This window comes from Gopherus flavomarginatus, chromosome 22 (genome assembly GCF_025201925.1).
Source record: "Gopherus flavomarginatus isolate rGopFla2 chromosome 22, rGopFla2.mat.asm, whole genome shotgun sequence".
Taxonomy (NCBI): Eukaryota; Metazoa; Chordata; order Testudines; family Testudinidae; genus Gopherus; species Gopherus flavomarginatus.
In genome coordinates, this window is record NC_066638.1 from 1,697,993 (window position 1) to 1,713,429 (window position 15,437).

Consider the following 15,437-nt stretch of genomic DNA (forward strand, 5'->3'; position numbering starts at 1 on the left):
GAAAGCTGATTGTCTGTGATCTCGGGGGTTCCTCTATCACTTGCGCTTCCTGCATTTTCCTAACATGTCTGAATTAATTCATGATGCAAAGTAGAGGTTAGCCACTGGCCTTCTCTACATGTCCATATTCAGGAGAGGAAAGCAAGGGGGTAAAGCAACTGGGCAGGACTGGAAGAAAGGCAGCAACTGATGCAGATTAGGAATCAGGGCCGGGAGGTATCAGAGCACAGCTCCCTGCCACAGCGGGGTTGTTCTCCTAAGAAAATCTTTAACTTCCTAAGCATGAATATTTCCTCCTGCAGCACAGTTACAGACTGAAAAATAACTAGGTTTGAACGCTCATCTACTTAGTCTTGTCTCCCCTCGAGAGGGTAACAAGCTGCTTTTAATATTTGTTGTGTTTATTAACAGATGCAGTAGTGACTGCTGAAGACTTCATATGCCAGTTACCACTGAAATGTAAGTAATGAATTAAAATTAACAGTCATAAATAAAACAGACTACAAAGAACTCTATGTTATGTCACCCTGCAGGGATTTACTGAGACCCTGTTGGCTCTGGATGTTACATTGGATGGTCCTTTGGTGAGCTCCAGTCCGGGTTTTGCAACAGTCACAATATTTTGGCTGGATATTGTCTTAGGAGGTGGTACTACTAGGGTGGAATTCCCTCATGCTGGAGTTTGCACTGGATGCTTTTACAAAGCTGGATACTCTGGTAATGATAATAATTAAAAAAAAAAAACAACCCACAACCATATTCCTTGAATGGGGATGGAGTCTGCGGCCTTGTGAGCAGGCGTTATTAATGTGCCAATTGCTCTGATATGATCACATACACAGGGAGCAGTGTGGGCTGATGGAGTATAAACTAGCCTGGGCAATCTTTACGAGCTGAAATCCTGCACATCCCAGAAGGGTTTGTTTCTCTCCGCAGAGTTTGTGAGGCTATTTGAAATCTGCTTCAAAACCAACCTGCCAAACAACCCCCAGAAGCCCTGTTGCACCAGATTTCCCCGTGAGCTCGCAGGGATGTTCTTTTTTTTTGACAGAAACTCGAGTGTAACTTTCCCTGGAGGAACAGAGGATTTTTGTGATTGTTCTTGCGGTATTTTAAAACTGAGAAACTAGTAGAGTCTCTTCAGCCATCATGAGTGACTGACAACTCCGAGGTAAGGGTTTCACAATGCATGTTTGTTTAGATTAAGCTTTCACAATGCAGGCTGTTAGCTAGGAGTGTGAGCCTTGTCGGCTTCTGACTTGTGGGTTTGCCTCCTACAATATGGCTAATGAATTAAGACAATGGAAAGCTGTGAAGAATTACAGCAAACTCTGTGAGGATTTCCTCAATGCCCCAACCACCAAGCTGGGAGAAGCCTTATGGGGAAGGTGGGTTATTTCTGTTCTCTGCTTGTATGTTACATGCCAGATCTTAGTGTAGGACACAAGGGAGAGTTATTCAGAAATATGTATTAGGACAGGGGTTCTCAGACTTTTGTACTGGTGACCCCTTTCACACATCAAGCCTCTGAGTGCGACCCCCCTTATACACTAAAAACACATTTTAATATTTTTAACATCATTATAAATGCTGGAGGCAAAGTGGGGTTTGGGGTGGAGGATAGCTAACTGAGTAGGAAACTATTTGCATATTTAAATTGCCAATGATAATTCAGCCTCCTTGCAAACGAAGGGGCCATCTGTGCATAGCAGGTACCTGCACAGCACCCGGTAAGTGTGTTGACTGGCTGTTTCTCACAGGAGTAGCAGCGTGGAAACAATTAAAAGTGATGCTGGTCGTAATTAGACATCCGAGTTAACACTCCTTGCTGATGTGCAGGGGGAGTTCACCCGTTGGGAAGTGCTGCTGTCTCCCTGTTTGGCTGTCAAACCAGTGAGGTAATGGGGCACTGGGCTTCGCACTAGGGGGTGTTCCCACAACCAGAGGAGCTGGCGGCTGATGTTTGGGTTTGCTTTGTTTAATGAAAGGTCAGAGTGTGGAGAAAGACAGCTGCTCTATGGGGAGCACATCAGGGCACAAAGGGCTCTTGGTGCCATCTGCCTATAGCTGGGAGAGGGCAGAACGCTAGGAGTTTGGGGACTTTCTGTCCCGCAGATTCCTGTTGTCTCCTGCAAAGTCAGGGCTATGGGGTCCTTTGCACCTCCCTCGTGATGGAGAGCAGTGCCCTAGGGAGACGCATCACTTGGGAGAGGTAGGCATGTAAAGTACTGCGGGCACTGAGTTCTCTGCCCAGCACTTTTGGGCACAGAGCTGAGCAACGCGAGAAACCTTTGTCCCCTGCCTAGGGATCCATGCACCCAGTGGGACAACTCTCAGGAGTACGTACTGCTCAGGGTGGCACAACAGGTGCCTGGGGTGGGGCTGTTCACAGCTGAGACCCCTGAGAGACAGCCAGCTTGCACTGAGAGATGAAGGTTCCTGGGTGGTTCCCATTATTTCGGTCAGTCTAAGGTATTTATCTGGGACCTGGCACCATAGCATCTGAGCACGTCGGAATATTTACCAGGTCTATCCTCAGCACCCCTGGAGAGGCAGCGCTGGGCTATCCTCACCATTGTACAGATAGGGAAAGGGAGCCACAGAGAGACAGGGATTTGCCCAAATTCACATCGGATGTCTGCGGCAGAGCAGGGACCTGAACCTGCCTCTTCTCCAACCTAGGCTAACACCTGCCTCTGTGTCAAATATCAGTGCATGTAAAAGGCTGCACAGATTTGCACTCAGATAGACCTCAGCTCCCACACACACACACACACACCCAGGGGCGGCTCTAGATGTTTTGCCGCCCCAAGCACAGAGGGTCCGCTGGTCCACCGAAGCCGCGGACCCTCCGCAGGCACGCCTGCGGGAGGTCCACCGAAGCCGCGGGACCAGTGGACCCTCCACAGGCAAGCTGCCGAAGGCACCCTGCCTGCCGCCCTAGTGGAGACTGGCAGAGCATCCACCGTGGCTTGCCGCCCCAGGCACGTGCTTGGAGCGCTGGTGCCTGGATCTGCCCCTGCACACACCTCTGGAGGTGTAAAAGGAACACCAGACGGAGAAAGCAGGAATGGGGCAAAGAGAGGAAAATCTTGAGAAGGGCAAGGTTCTCCCATGCCAAGTCTGCTCCCAGCTCAACCCCCTTCCCTCAGCTGGGGATCTGGAGATAGCCCTGACCCGAAGAGATGCCCTCCTTTGGGGTATGGTTAAGGCGAATCCTGTAGTAGAAACAGACAGAAGAATAATCAGGTTTTGTCAAGTATCCCTGGTTCAGACAGCCCCAGCTGACAGCTCCTGGGATCACACCTTCTGATTTTAGCTTCCCCAAGTTGCTTTTACATGCTGGACTTGTCCTGTGTCTGCTGGAGAAAGCCTCGCATTACAGACCAACCGGGCAGGTTGTGTGAGCTGCTGAGCAGTGCCAGGTTTTGGGGGCAGCCCAGCGGCACACCCCGGCTTGTGCTGCTGGAGTCATCCCTGCATCTCTCTGGTCCCTGACCCAGCTGCTGCTTAGTCCCCTGAGTCTCTCTGTTCAAGGGCAGCAGTAGAATCCCCCCAGGAAGATAGACTGCAAATTAGTTCACAGCTAAACTTGCTGGAACGCCTTGATCAGGGAAAGCACAAGACCTCCACCACCCACCTCCTTGTCCTGTCCCAAACAAAGCTGGGGTCTCTCTTGATTTTTCCCAGTCTTGTTTTTTGAACTGCTTCCGAGGGGCTGTGCAGGACTCTGGGGCTCTGCAGGGTTCAGATTTTGAAGCCTGCTTGACATTTAGACAGGACGGCAAGAGTGCTGGGAATCCTTTTAGGAATCTTGTGTTTAGCAGATGCTCGCTTTGCATGGGGCTTCATCCTCTGCACAGACAGGGCTGCATGATGCCCTGGGATTCTGAGCCCCTGTGTTTCATCCTCTTTTGCACAGAGCAACTAGCACAGCAGCTTTTGACTCATGCTGGCTTCTCTCAGGGCAGGTCTCTACTGCAAACTTTGGCCAGCCCTGGTAGCTCTGTTGGTGAGTGGTAAGAGGAGAGGTGAGTTTTAACCAGCACAGATGTGCTACCAAAAGGCCCTAATGCAGACACAGCTATAGCAGCAAAACTGCGCTTTTCGTTTATTTTGCACAGGGGGTGGAATAAGCTATACCAGCAAAGGGGCAGTTCTAGGGTATAAGCAGTGTCCACACTAGGTATGTTGCTCTACTGGCAAATGCTCCGAATGGACACTTGGGCCTTGGCTACACTGGCGCTTTACAGCGCTGCAACTTTCTCGCTCAGGGGTGTGAAAAAACACCCCCTGAGCACTGCAAGATACAGTGCTGTAAAGCCTCAGTGTAATCAGCGCTGCAGCGCTGGGAGCGCGGCTCCCAGCACTGCACGCTACACCCGTAAGGAATGTGGTTTACGTGCAGCGCTGGGAGAGTTCTCTCCCAGCGCTGGCGCTCCGTCCACACGCGGCAGCGCTTTGAAGTGCAAGTGTAGCCATAACCTTGGCCTCAGCCATGGAGACTTGGTGTGAATTTAAAACAATGTAATTAAACGGATGCAAACTGCTGTGTGGATGCTCTTAAACCGAAAGAACAGGCGCTTGCAGCAGTTTAACCGAAGAGGTGCACGTTTGTGAGCCGACCAGCCTGCAGCCTTCGGCAGTTTGCTCAGAATTGTTTAGGGCTTTGCACTAGTTCTCTGAGGGTCTCAGAGGAAGAGTGGGGGGTTCTGTCCTCATGCAGTGTGAGCAGGTGCCTCTTCTCTTGTCTCTCTGTCTTTAACTCTGCTAAGTATTTGTGAGGGAGGCAACCCTGGCTGTCAGTGACTGAGTTTAGCAGAAATATTCAGAGGGTGCTTCTAGGGAACTGCCGCAAATTTAGCCCCACCTTGGTCTGCTCTGAAAACACAGCTGGAAACACCTCTTCTGAGTCTTCTCTCCCTCATCTGGACCTCTGCTTTTCATCTGTAGTTTGCATTTTGTAAGTGCATTACCAAACCCAGGGACAGTTTGTGCAGATGCTCCTGCAAATATGCAATGTAAGTTCTACAGTGCAAAAAACTACTGGGGGAAATTAAGGAACATTTGCATTGGACCTGTCCCAAACAAAATCCCCAGACACACTCCTAATCTGCTCCCAATCCCATGTAATGTAGCAGTGCCAGACGTGATGCCTCCTGTGCATTTATAACGATGCCAGAAGACACACTAAGGTGCAGAAGGCACACTAAGGTGCAGAAAGAACGCAGGTACTGTGTCTCTCCCTCCCTCACACACACACCTGACCTCGTCATCACGCCCAGAACTTCAGGGCTCCCTTTTGGATTCCAATGAGGGTTAACACCTGTTGCACTTGCCAGGTTTGCTCTTGGAGGTGGCTTCTTCCGCTACAGAGTGTCTTTCATAGAAGCAAACTGAAGATGATGAGAGTCTTCTATGGGTAGGAAGTTTCCTACCTTAGGTGATGGTTTATAATGTGTTGCACCACAGGTGATCCTGGAGCATTGGTACATGTAGTAATGATTCGAATTAATATTTTAGTAGTATTGTACCTAGAGGCATACTGTGTACTAGGGGCTGTATAGACACTTAGTAAGAGACAGTCTCTGCTCTCAAGAGCTTACAGTCTAAATAGACCAGGCAGACTAAGGGTGAAAGAAATAGAGTATTATCACCCCCTTTTCACAGATAAGAATAGGTCACATGGTGACTCTGTGGCAGAACCAAGGACTGAATCCAGGTGTACTGAGACCCAGTCTAGCCCCTTTACCACAAGGGCATTCTTCCTCATCAGTCTAACCAGCGCAATGGTATCTCCACCCAATGCGGATAGGCAGTGACAACATGAGCTGTAGGATACAACCTGGAGAGAGACTCTGGGGCCCAGCTCAGGATGATGGGTGGATGTGAAAGCGACGTGGTAATGTAGCCAAGCAAGGTGGTGGCAAGGGGCAGGTGGGACCTCTGGCAGGCAGGAGTCTGTTCTAGATGCAGTCCCTGTTGCTAGGCTCCCAGCAGAGCTGCTGGGAATGCTTTGCAGAAGCCGGCGGAAGGACTCAGACCTCAACAATGCTGTGGAGAATTGTGCTGCCAGGTTTTTTATTTCTTTCAGTGCTTAGCTTGATGGTTTATGGTTTTGGCAGAACTTTGGCTCTGAAATATAATATCAAATAAAGGCCTTCTGGTTAGGACATTGACTTAACGCCGCTGATTTTTATTGCCTGAGGGATTAAGCAGAACAAAGTGGCTTTGAGTGTGTATGTGGATGGATGCTTGCTGGTCAGAGGCATGCCAGGCACGCTCTGGTGGTGAAGTGATCCAGCGATGAACGTACGTGGCACTCTTCGCTGGAGCATCTCAAAGCACTTCCCTTGCGCGAGTGTTAGCACTCACCTGGTTCTCCAGATGGGGAAGCTGAGGCTCAGAGAGGAAAAGTGACTTGTCCAGGGGGAACTAGCAATTCAGTGGCAGCTTCAGAACTAGAAGCCAGATCACCTGCCTCAGCCCACCTCTCCAAGCAAGCCTTCTAACAGCTACCCCTCACTGTCTCCAAGTAACCTCATTGCACATTTTTAATGGGAGGGAAAGGCAAAGCAAAGCGGAGCTGGTGTAATATAAACACAGGCTGAATCACTGCGTGCAAGGCTGGCGTTTCACTTTGTTTAACTTCTGAAGATTTATTTTAATCTGTATTTATGAAGTAGGTTTATTTAACGATGCTGAGGACTAGGCACCATTGGCAGAAAAAGATTCTCCTGTCCACACCAAATCTCTCCAATGATTAGTTGACCTTCCCGACGAGATTTGTAAGTGTGTAATAGCTGGGCTTTGCTGCTCCTGGTAACTGGCTGGGAGCATCACACAAGCAGCTCCAAGTATGGGTGGGAAGGCTGCCCTGGCTGTGAGATGGAGCAGAAGTGGGAGACGCAGGAGGCCTGATTTCTAGCTCCAGCTGTGCCACCAACTTGCTGGGTGGCCATTGGTATGTCTCTGTTTCTCCATCCATAAAATGGGGATAATGGAAGCTACCCAGCCTTGTAAAGCACACCAGTGCCTAGCAATGCAACGGGCTACATTTATGCTAAGCATAGAGTTTAAGGCCAGACAGGACCAGATCAGCTGCTTGGGCCTCCTGTATGTGTCAGGCCTCCGCCCGCAGACTAAACCCAACTACTGAAATGAGGCCAAAGTATCACAGCCCTCAGGAGACTGGACTGTTCTGGGCCATGAGGATGGGGAAGGACTGAAGTGCACCAGAGCGCGAAGCCCCCACAGTGGCAGGGAGACAATTACGTGAGAGACACCCAGGTAATCCTGGCAAGTGACCCGCACCCAGCTGCAGAGGAAGGCAACAACAACAAAAAAACCCACAAAAGCACCCCAGGTCACTGCCAACGTGTGGCAGCCAGTGAGACTTTGAGCATGTGAGCAAGAACCAGCCAGGCAAGCACCTGAGAGGGAGAATGCTTAGTGCCATCTCTAGCCATGGCCACCCCAGTGCATCAGAAAAAGGAGTTAAAGGAAAAACCCAGAATACACTGGGGGAGGAGAGGGGTGGGATATCTCTTCCTGAGCTGCAGCTGGCTACCTGAAACCCTGAAGCATGAGCTTTTAGGAACATAAGATGTAAACTGTGAACCCCAGGACTATTGAGTCCTAGTCCCCACCGTCACAAGCAACCTGTCATACAATCACACGCATACATTTGTCCAGTTCTCTCTTAAAATTAATTGTTGTTTGCCCCCCAACTCCTGCTCGGAGGCTGTTCCAGAACCTCCACCACTCTTGTGGTTAGAAACCTTCTAATTTCCAGCCTGAATTTGTTCATAGCCAGTTTATTCCCATTTGTTCTGTGCCAGCATTGTCCTGTAGCTTTAATAGCTCTTCGCCCTCCCTGGTATTTATCCCCAATGTATTTATAGCAGTCAGATCCCCTCTCAGCCTTCTCTGTGTTAGACTAAACAAGCCGAGCTCTTCCAGTCTCCTCTCAAAGACAGGCTTTTCATCCCCCTGATCAGCTCCGTAGCCCATCTCTGCACCCGTTCCAGTCTGAATTCATCTTTCTTGAACCTGGACGGTCAAGAGTCTGTGCACGGTCAAGTGGTCCTGTGTCTGTAAGCCATCAGTCTCACGTGCTGTCAGTTACTGGAACCTGACAAACATGTGGGTGGGAGCAGAGGAGAATTTCCTAGCAAGCTGAAAGTAGGAGGAGGCACTTTTGAAGATGGGCCAGTTTACACCAGTGGAGAATTTGGCCCAGCATTTCAGGCAGTCTGCAGACTCAGGCAGATACTACCACCTCCTCTGACACTTGGTCCATGTTTGGAAAGTGTTCTTAGCAACCAGGTGCACAGTTCTGTAGCAAGGGGTGGGTGCCAGGGATGGCAGAAGACATGGGGCCTCTGAGACAGACAGACCCTGAGTGGCAGATGCTGCACAGCCAGCAGTTAGTTCTCTGTAACCTACTGCAACTACTTTTGTTTACAAATGGATTCATACCATCTGAAGTGGAGGTCATAAAAAGTCTGGCCCCAGAACAGACACTAACAGAGCTGTGAAGTTCCCAGAGACGCAGTGTTCTTGTATCATTTCTGGGTTATTGAGCTGTCACTTCTAATGCCTGCAGAAGGTGACAGTGGCTGCATCACGGAGGGTTTGGCGTGCGACATGCAAAGAGAGGAAAGCTCTAATCTCTGAGCAGAACTGCCAGTGCCTGGGCCACGAGGCTCTGACTCCAAGGGCTACTCTTGCAGTAATGTAAATAGTTCCCTGACCATAGGGCTGGGCTAACTGGCTCGAGTTCACTCTATTGCTTGGCCTCCAGATGGCTGGAAAATCATGTCAGATAGAACAGGGCTGCTGCTGTAGGTTGGTAGCAGGGGACAGGTGGAGCCAACATTAGACAACAAGCATCATAAAAATAAGAACGAAAAACTCTGCTTTCTTGAGCAGGAATGGCTGTGTAGGCAACGCTGCTCTCCCGGTATCCAACCGCACAGCTGCTAGGGGTGCAGGACTCAGCTCAGGCACAGTGTTGCTCTAATCTAGCCATGAGCTGCAGACCCATCCGCTTCCCAAGTGTTTAGATTCTTGATTCTATTATGTGCCAAGAGCTTGTGCAAGACGTGGTGTGTTGATGCTGGCTGGTTGTAGGCAGGGACCAATGGCTGTTCTGTACCAGGGAGAGCTGCCAGCCTGTCAAAAGAAGACGATGCTTCATCAGCAAATCGCATGCTACTTCTCACTTTCTGTGCGAGGTTTACAGCGCGGGTCTGGATCATGGGATGGGGGCCACGTGTCCCATAATACCCATGTCTGTCTCATGGGAAAGTGTGTCGTTCTTTGCATTGCAGGTGTAGGTCCACCTGCCTCATTAATAATTATTATGGCCCACTGTGTATCTGACAGTAGCACGTCCAGGCCCTACTCACACTTCAGGACCCCATTGTAATAGTGGCTGTAAAAAGAAACAGAAAAGCCAGTGCCTGCCCCAGGGGGCTCACAATCTGCAGCCTGATGGGCTAATAGCACCGTCTGAGGCATCCAATCTAAATACTTCACAAGTGCAGACACAGACACTTCTGCTATAGAGGATGGAGGCAAATTTAGGATGAAAATGATGGGCCAGGCTGTCCCCTGCCTAGCGGCTTGTGTGTCATTCACAGCTGCGCACAGTGAGTGAGGCACCCCACTGCCAAACCAGGATGACAGCACAAATCCCGCCTGCACCTGTGCACAAGGCTGGGAGCACAGGCACCTGGTGGTTTGTCCTATGGGACACTTGTGAGACATGCTGCAGTCTTTTGCCATGGCTCTGAACCCGGGATTTAACCCAGTATGATGCAGAAAGCTCCATCAGTGTCTGTCTTCAACCTACCTGCCTGACTGCCCATCAGAACTCATTCTCCCCTGCAACCCTGATCTGGGCGTGTCAGGCAACGGGCGACAGCTCATCTGAACATGCTGAAGTGGGTTTGGTCTACTCCAATAGGCTGACCAGCTGTCAGGACCAGGGGGCTAGCAATGCAAGCAGGCGTGAGAAGGGTGCAAAGTAAACAGGACCGAGACCAGAAAGTGGAGGGTCCTGTCAGACACGTGGCAAAGCAAACACCTCCCAAGGCATTAGCCTGCTACAGCCCGGCCTGGTTACTTTGGTGCAAGTTTACATGTAGAGGAGGCCTTAGGAATCTAGGGTTCACCGCGAAGGCCTCTCTAGTCTGGTGCCTGCCTCTAGCCTTCCCCAGTGCAGTGCCTAACACCAAAGGAAGAGCAGAAAACCCCATCATGCACCTGGCAAACTGTGCAGTGCTGGGCGTGGGGGGGAGCAGCGATGGCCAAAGCACATTTGTTTTAAAAACAAAAATGAAATGAGTACTTGGAGAGGGGCCGACCCTGGGCCCACACCCCACTTCAAACCCCAAAGCCTGGGATGCTGTAGAGAGTGAGCAAAGGGGCACTCCACAGGCTGGTGCTCTAGGGTGGTGTCGGCTCTATCACGTGTCTGACGTGCCTCATGCTGCCCCCTCTCTGCATGGGATGAATTTCACACATTGTTTCTAGCAAATAGTCATTTGATTTTCCTGGACTGTGTCCCCTTTCTACAAATGTCCCAGCCAGCCGGTGAGCTATACAGACAAGAATTTTCACCGGAACAGTGAATTTTAAATCAATGTTGCAAAATATTAGTGGAAAACAAATTCTGAATGTGTAATGGTGAGTATTTATGCTGCAAACCTGACCATAAGCATTACAGCAGTGCAGACGGGAAAGAGCCATACTGTGTCACCTACACACCCAATCAAAACAGCTCAGCTTTTGAATTCCTGCAGCAAAGCGGCAGTGAAACCATTTGGGAAATAACTCGGAAGAATGACTAAATTCCAGAAATCTGCCCTTTGTGCAAAGAGCTAACACTGTGAAATTCATCAGATAAATTGTGCATTACAAATGAGAAGATTATTCACCCAGCTCCAGGCCCTGATGCCAGCTTCCGCTCCCCCAAACATTCTTATCATGTATCCAGCAGGCAGGGTTTGTGCTTGCTGTGACGAACTGGGAATGTTCTTAATGTTTTCTCTGAATACTGTGTCAGTGCCTCCGTGTCCCCTATGCAGTTCTTAATATCTAGGTGGTGGGATAAGGGTGTGTGATTGCTGCAGAGGAAGGGGCCAGTGCACCTAAATGCCTGGCACTCTGTCTCCTAGCAACTGATGGCCTGGGCCCCTCCTCTGCAAAGGTGCCAGCTGAAGGTGTTGGAGACAAAAGGATCAGGTGACCTCCTGGCCCGGGAAAGGGGCTGAGCAGAGAGGAGGGGCTGGAGGGGGTTGTTAGTCTGGAGTTGGCTGAGGATGAGGAGTGAAGTGCAGATGTGGGGGTCTGGCTCACTGCCCCCCAGAATGGACCCGGCCGAGGAGTCCGGTTCGCTGTATCTACAAGCTCTGTTTTAGACCCTGTTCCTGTCATCGATTAAACCTCTGTGTTACTGGCTGGCTGAGGGTCAACGTCTGACTGCAAAGTGGGGGTGCAGGACCCTGTGGCTTCCCCAGGACCCCGCTGGGGCAGGCTCGCTGTGGGAAGCGCACGGAGGGACAGAGGATGCTGAATGCTCCAAGGAGAGACCCAGGAGATGAAGCCGTGTGAACTTCTTGCCCTGAACAAGTCTGCTCCAAGGGAGAGGAGGCTCCCCAAAGTCCTGACTGGCTTGGTGGGGAGCAGTTCCAGAGCATCGCCCGGTGACTGCGTGACACTTGCAAGCTGGTGGGACTTCACAAGGGGTCATATGCTGCTGCCATTGGAATATTATCTCCTTTGTCCTGTCTCCAGTCCTCACACAAGCATCTGGTCCTTCTCACCCCGACTCAGTAAACCTCAGGAGAGCCCGTTTACATTACGGATAGCTGCATATGTTTAGCAAGGAGCAATATATCAGCAATTTGGTTATTATGGATTTTTTCTGCAATCTTCCAGGCAGATCATGTTGGTCTATCTCACCTCATGTGGAGGAGGCTAATGGTGAATTATCCAGATGGTTTACATTTTTTGGATTGAATGGGGCTCCCAAGTACCAATTTATCCTGACAGAATTGCAAACAAGAAGGCTTGCTGTCATCTTGGATGCTAGGACAAGTTTCTCCACAAATGAACACAGAGCAATTCAGGTTACCCTAAATTCTCTCCACCGATGGGATAATGGAATAAATCTCTTACCACCCTGCTAATATTTAGACTGGGAATAGTTTGCAGCAACCTGAGCTTGACTGATGTCTTCAATAGCTTGAAGAATCATATTTCATGGCGTGAGACTGGGAGGAAGAGCTGGAAACAGGTCCTCCTGCCCCATCCATTCACTTTCCCCTTTCTCTGTGTGACAAATGAAAGCACCTCAAGAGTTTAGGCTGCAGCCTTCGGGGAACACTGGAATCTGTTGTTTCTGACTTCTCCTGTGTATTTGAGATGTAGTTACACAGGAGGTCAGACTAGCCCCCTTCTAGCTCTAAAATCTCAGAAGTGTCTGCAGCAAAGCCAAATTTTAGCTAAATATCTCAGCATGCCCCATCTCCAGCCAGGACACAAACTCACTTGCTCTGCTGGGCCAGCAGCCAGCCCTGGCTTCTGAGGTTTTGTCTGGGGTAGAACATGGAAAATGAAAGGAATTTGCTTCAAGTATGTTGGCACCCTCTGAGGTTGCTTTCCAGATGAAACTCCAAGGCCTTTGCACGGCAGAAGCCCCAAATGGAGGGTTTAAGTAGGATGTAAGTGGTGCACAGACATGATGCTGGCCCTCTGCGTGTGGGGAGCTTTCTCTGCAAAAGTTCTAGCAGCTGTGTTTACAGCTGGGAATGTTTGCCTAGACAGCGAATTCTGCAGAAGGACTGGAGAGGGTTCTCTGAAGCTAATTTTGAATTCATAATCATGACTATTTGAACCAGAAACCTGCTATAATCAGCAAAGGGAAAGCTACCATGTGACCAGTGTGTCCAATCAAAAGGAATGGTGCTGGAATTTCAAATACTGAACGCATGCAAGAAACCACTGTTTTATTTGTAATGAAAGAGATGCCAGGGCTCAAGCAATTTTTTTACTGTCATAACTGACATGGCAAGCCCAGACATGCTGGGGCTCTGAACTCCCAGGCCCAGAGGCGCTGGGACTCTGACCTGGCACAAATTAACCACTGCAATGAATGGCTTGTGGGCCGAGAATGGTCTGCAGAAATTGTTCGGCGACTGATTTTGCACCAGGATTTCCTTTGGGAGAATTGGATCCCATCTGCAGGGGGAGAAGAAGGCAGGACATGCCAGATTCATTGTTTTTTGCAAATCCTCCACCCTGGTCTACTCTGAGAGTGAGTTTTGGAAAATTTCCCTTTTCTCCTGAATCTCAGAGTGTGTTGGAGCAGCAAGGGAAATGCATCCCAGAGTCCAGCCCTCTCCCCTCTCTGCGAATTCCCTGTCTCTGGCCTGCAGATGTTACCATGAACTCCTCAGCGGCAGGGTGCACGTGGGGAGACTGCTGGGCTTCACATTCAGTCCCAAGCAACACAAGGCTTTCTAGATCAAAGGCAACACACAGAACTGCAGCTGGAAGCTAGCGCAGATGTCGAGGAATTGGACCAGAAATGCTCCCTTCACTCAATGCCATCTAGCTTTAGTCACAAACACAGAGCGGTTGTAACCGTCAGGCAATCTTGTGCCCTATTCACAAGTCAGTGTTGTCTAGTCTGTGATAAGAGCCTGGCTGCCTGTTGCTCCAGTGCAAACCCTGCCGTGCGTGTCCAGAGAAGACTACGTCCCCCCCACCTCCCTGTAGCCATGCTCCTGGCCTCACTGTGTCACGGGTGGAGGCTCCCCAGGCGCGCCTGTGGCAGGCGGGATCCTGTCCTGGAGCCCCAGACACTTGTTTAGAGGAGAATACTTTTTGCTACCTTTGCTAGCTCTGCCTCCCTCTTATGGCACCTCAGTGACTCCCTCTGGCGAGAGCAGAGCCCAGGGAGGTGGGGCACTAGGTGGGCCCAAATCCAGGGCAAACTCTGCCTCTCTGATGAGCTCTGTGAACCTTGCCTGGGCCCCATGGAGTAAAGTGATAACACTAGGACCAGTCCAAAGCTCTGGGTATGGGAAGCGCCTGGCTGCAGATGTTGGGAGCTGCTGGCTGCTGCTCACCCCCCGGCAGCTGGGAAGGTGATTGCAGATTAGGACAAGTGTATAGGATGTGCACTTTGCTGCAGAAGGGCCCAAACTCAGCCACAATCCTCTGCAAAATGTTTCTGCTCCAGAGCTGGATGTCCATGCTGCGCCATGTGACCGTGCACGCTCTCTCTTCGTGTGTGTGTCAGTCCGGGCCAGGGGGAAGGGGCTAGCGCTGCCCAAGGGTCAGGCCTCCCCTGCACACTTCCCCACATTGGGAAACACTCCTCGGCCTCACTGAAGCACTTGACAGTGTTTATAAAGCAGCCTGCAGCAAACAGCCTTCAAAGCACAGCACAAGTTGGTGTTTACCCGAGTGACTATTTATTTGAAGCCCACCCCACCCCCCATGCTGCTGCAGGATCTAACGACAAGCACATGGGAAGTGCTGTGCTCCTGCCAGGGCATTTTTCGGGGGGCCATAGCAGGGTCGTGGGGAAGCTCAAAGTCACGGGGATAGGAGGATGGCAATGACCCTTTGCCCGGTGTGTGAGAAATAGTTCACAGGCCTCAGCACCGTTCTGCAATCAAAGCAGCCCTTAGCTTTCCATTTTAGCATGAACACCTCAATTGGGGATGTGCTGTCTCAACACATGGGCAAGATAGGGGTCATGTCCCCCTCCAGCGTCTGGTCCATTAGAGGATGATGGTCTATTACTGCCACCAGCTAACAGGATTTACTTCTTCAGCTCAAGTGGTAGAGGCCTGTAGTTTGGTGCTGGGTTCAAATCCTGCTGCCAACCAGTGCTCAGAGTTGTTACACTATCAGAGCAGGGGAGGAGCAGGGGATTTCTCGAATCCAGCTCCTCTGTGCAGATTTCAGTGGTGGCCCTGCACTGGCCCTCTGCCAAGGGGGATCTCCCCCATCCTGGGCATCGCCAGAGACCTCTTTCCTTCCTCTCATGCTGAGTGCCCGGAGCAGCTAACCCAGAATTCCGCTTGGCCATGGGGCCTGTGGTCAGCAGTGGAGTTGAATATTCCCCAGCACTGGCCCTGAGGCACATTCTCACCCTCAGCTGCTGCATAAGAGTGGATCCGTTCCTTCCAGCTGGAGGCAGGCTAAGCCACAGGGAGTGAGAGGTGGGGAAAGGACTTCAGCGGGCCCAGAACTGTTCTCGAAGGCCCTGAGGCACTTCCACCAACTGCACTGGGCTTTGGCTCCGCTCTCAAGATCGTGGACGAAAACCTCATTGCCTGGGCTGGGACATTGGACACTAGCTGAGACAGAAGACTAGGAAATGCACTGGGCTGGCCTAGAGGAACTAGCAG

The 15,437-nt window shown here is 50.7% G+C and overlaps 1 protein-coding gene across 1 annotated transcript in view; it reads left to right on the forward strand.

The window, feature by feature from the left end:
* Positions 1-399: 399 nt before the first annotated feature.
* The window catches only part of RSPO1 (R-spondin 1), a 43,355-nt gene continuing 28,317 nt past the window's right edge, over positions 400-15,437 (forward strand). The window contains exons 1-2 of the mRNA XM_050932143.1: positions 400-459; positions 937-1,171. The gene's annotated coding sequence lies outside the window, so the exon portion shown is untranslated. The remainder of the gene's footprint in view (positions 460-936; positions 1,172-15,437) is intronic.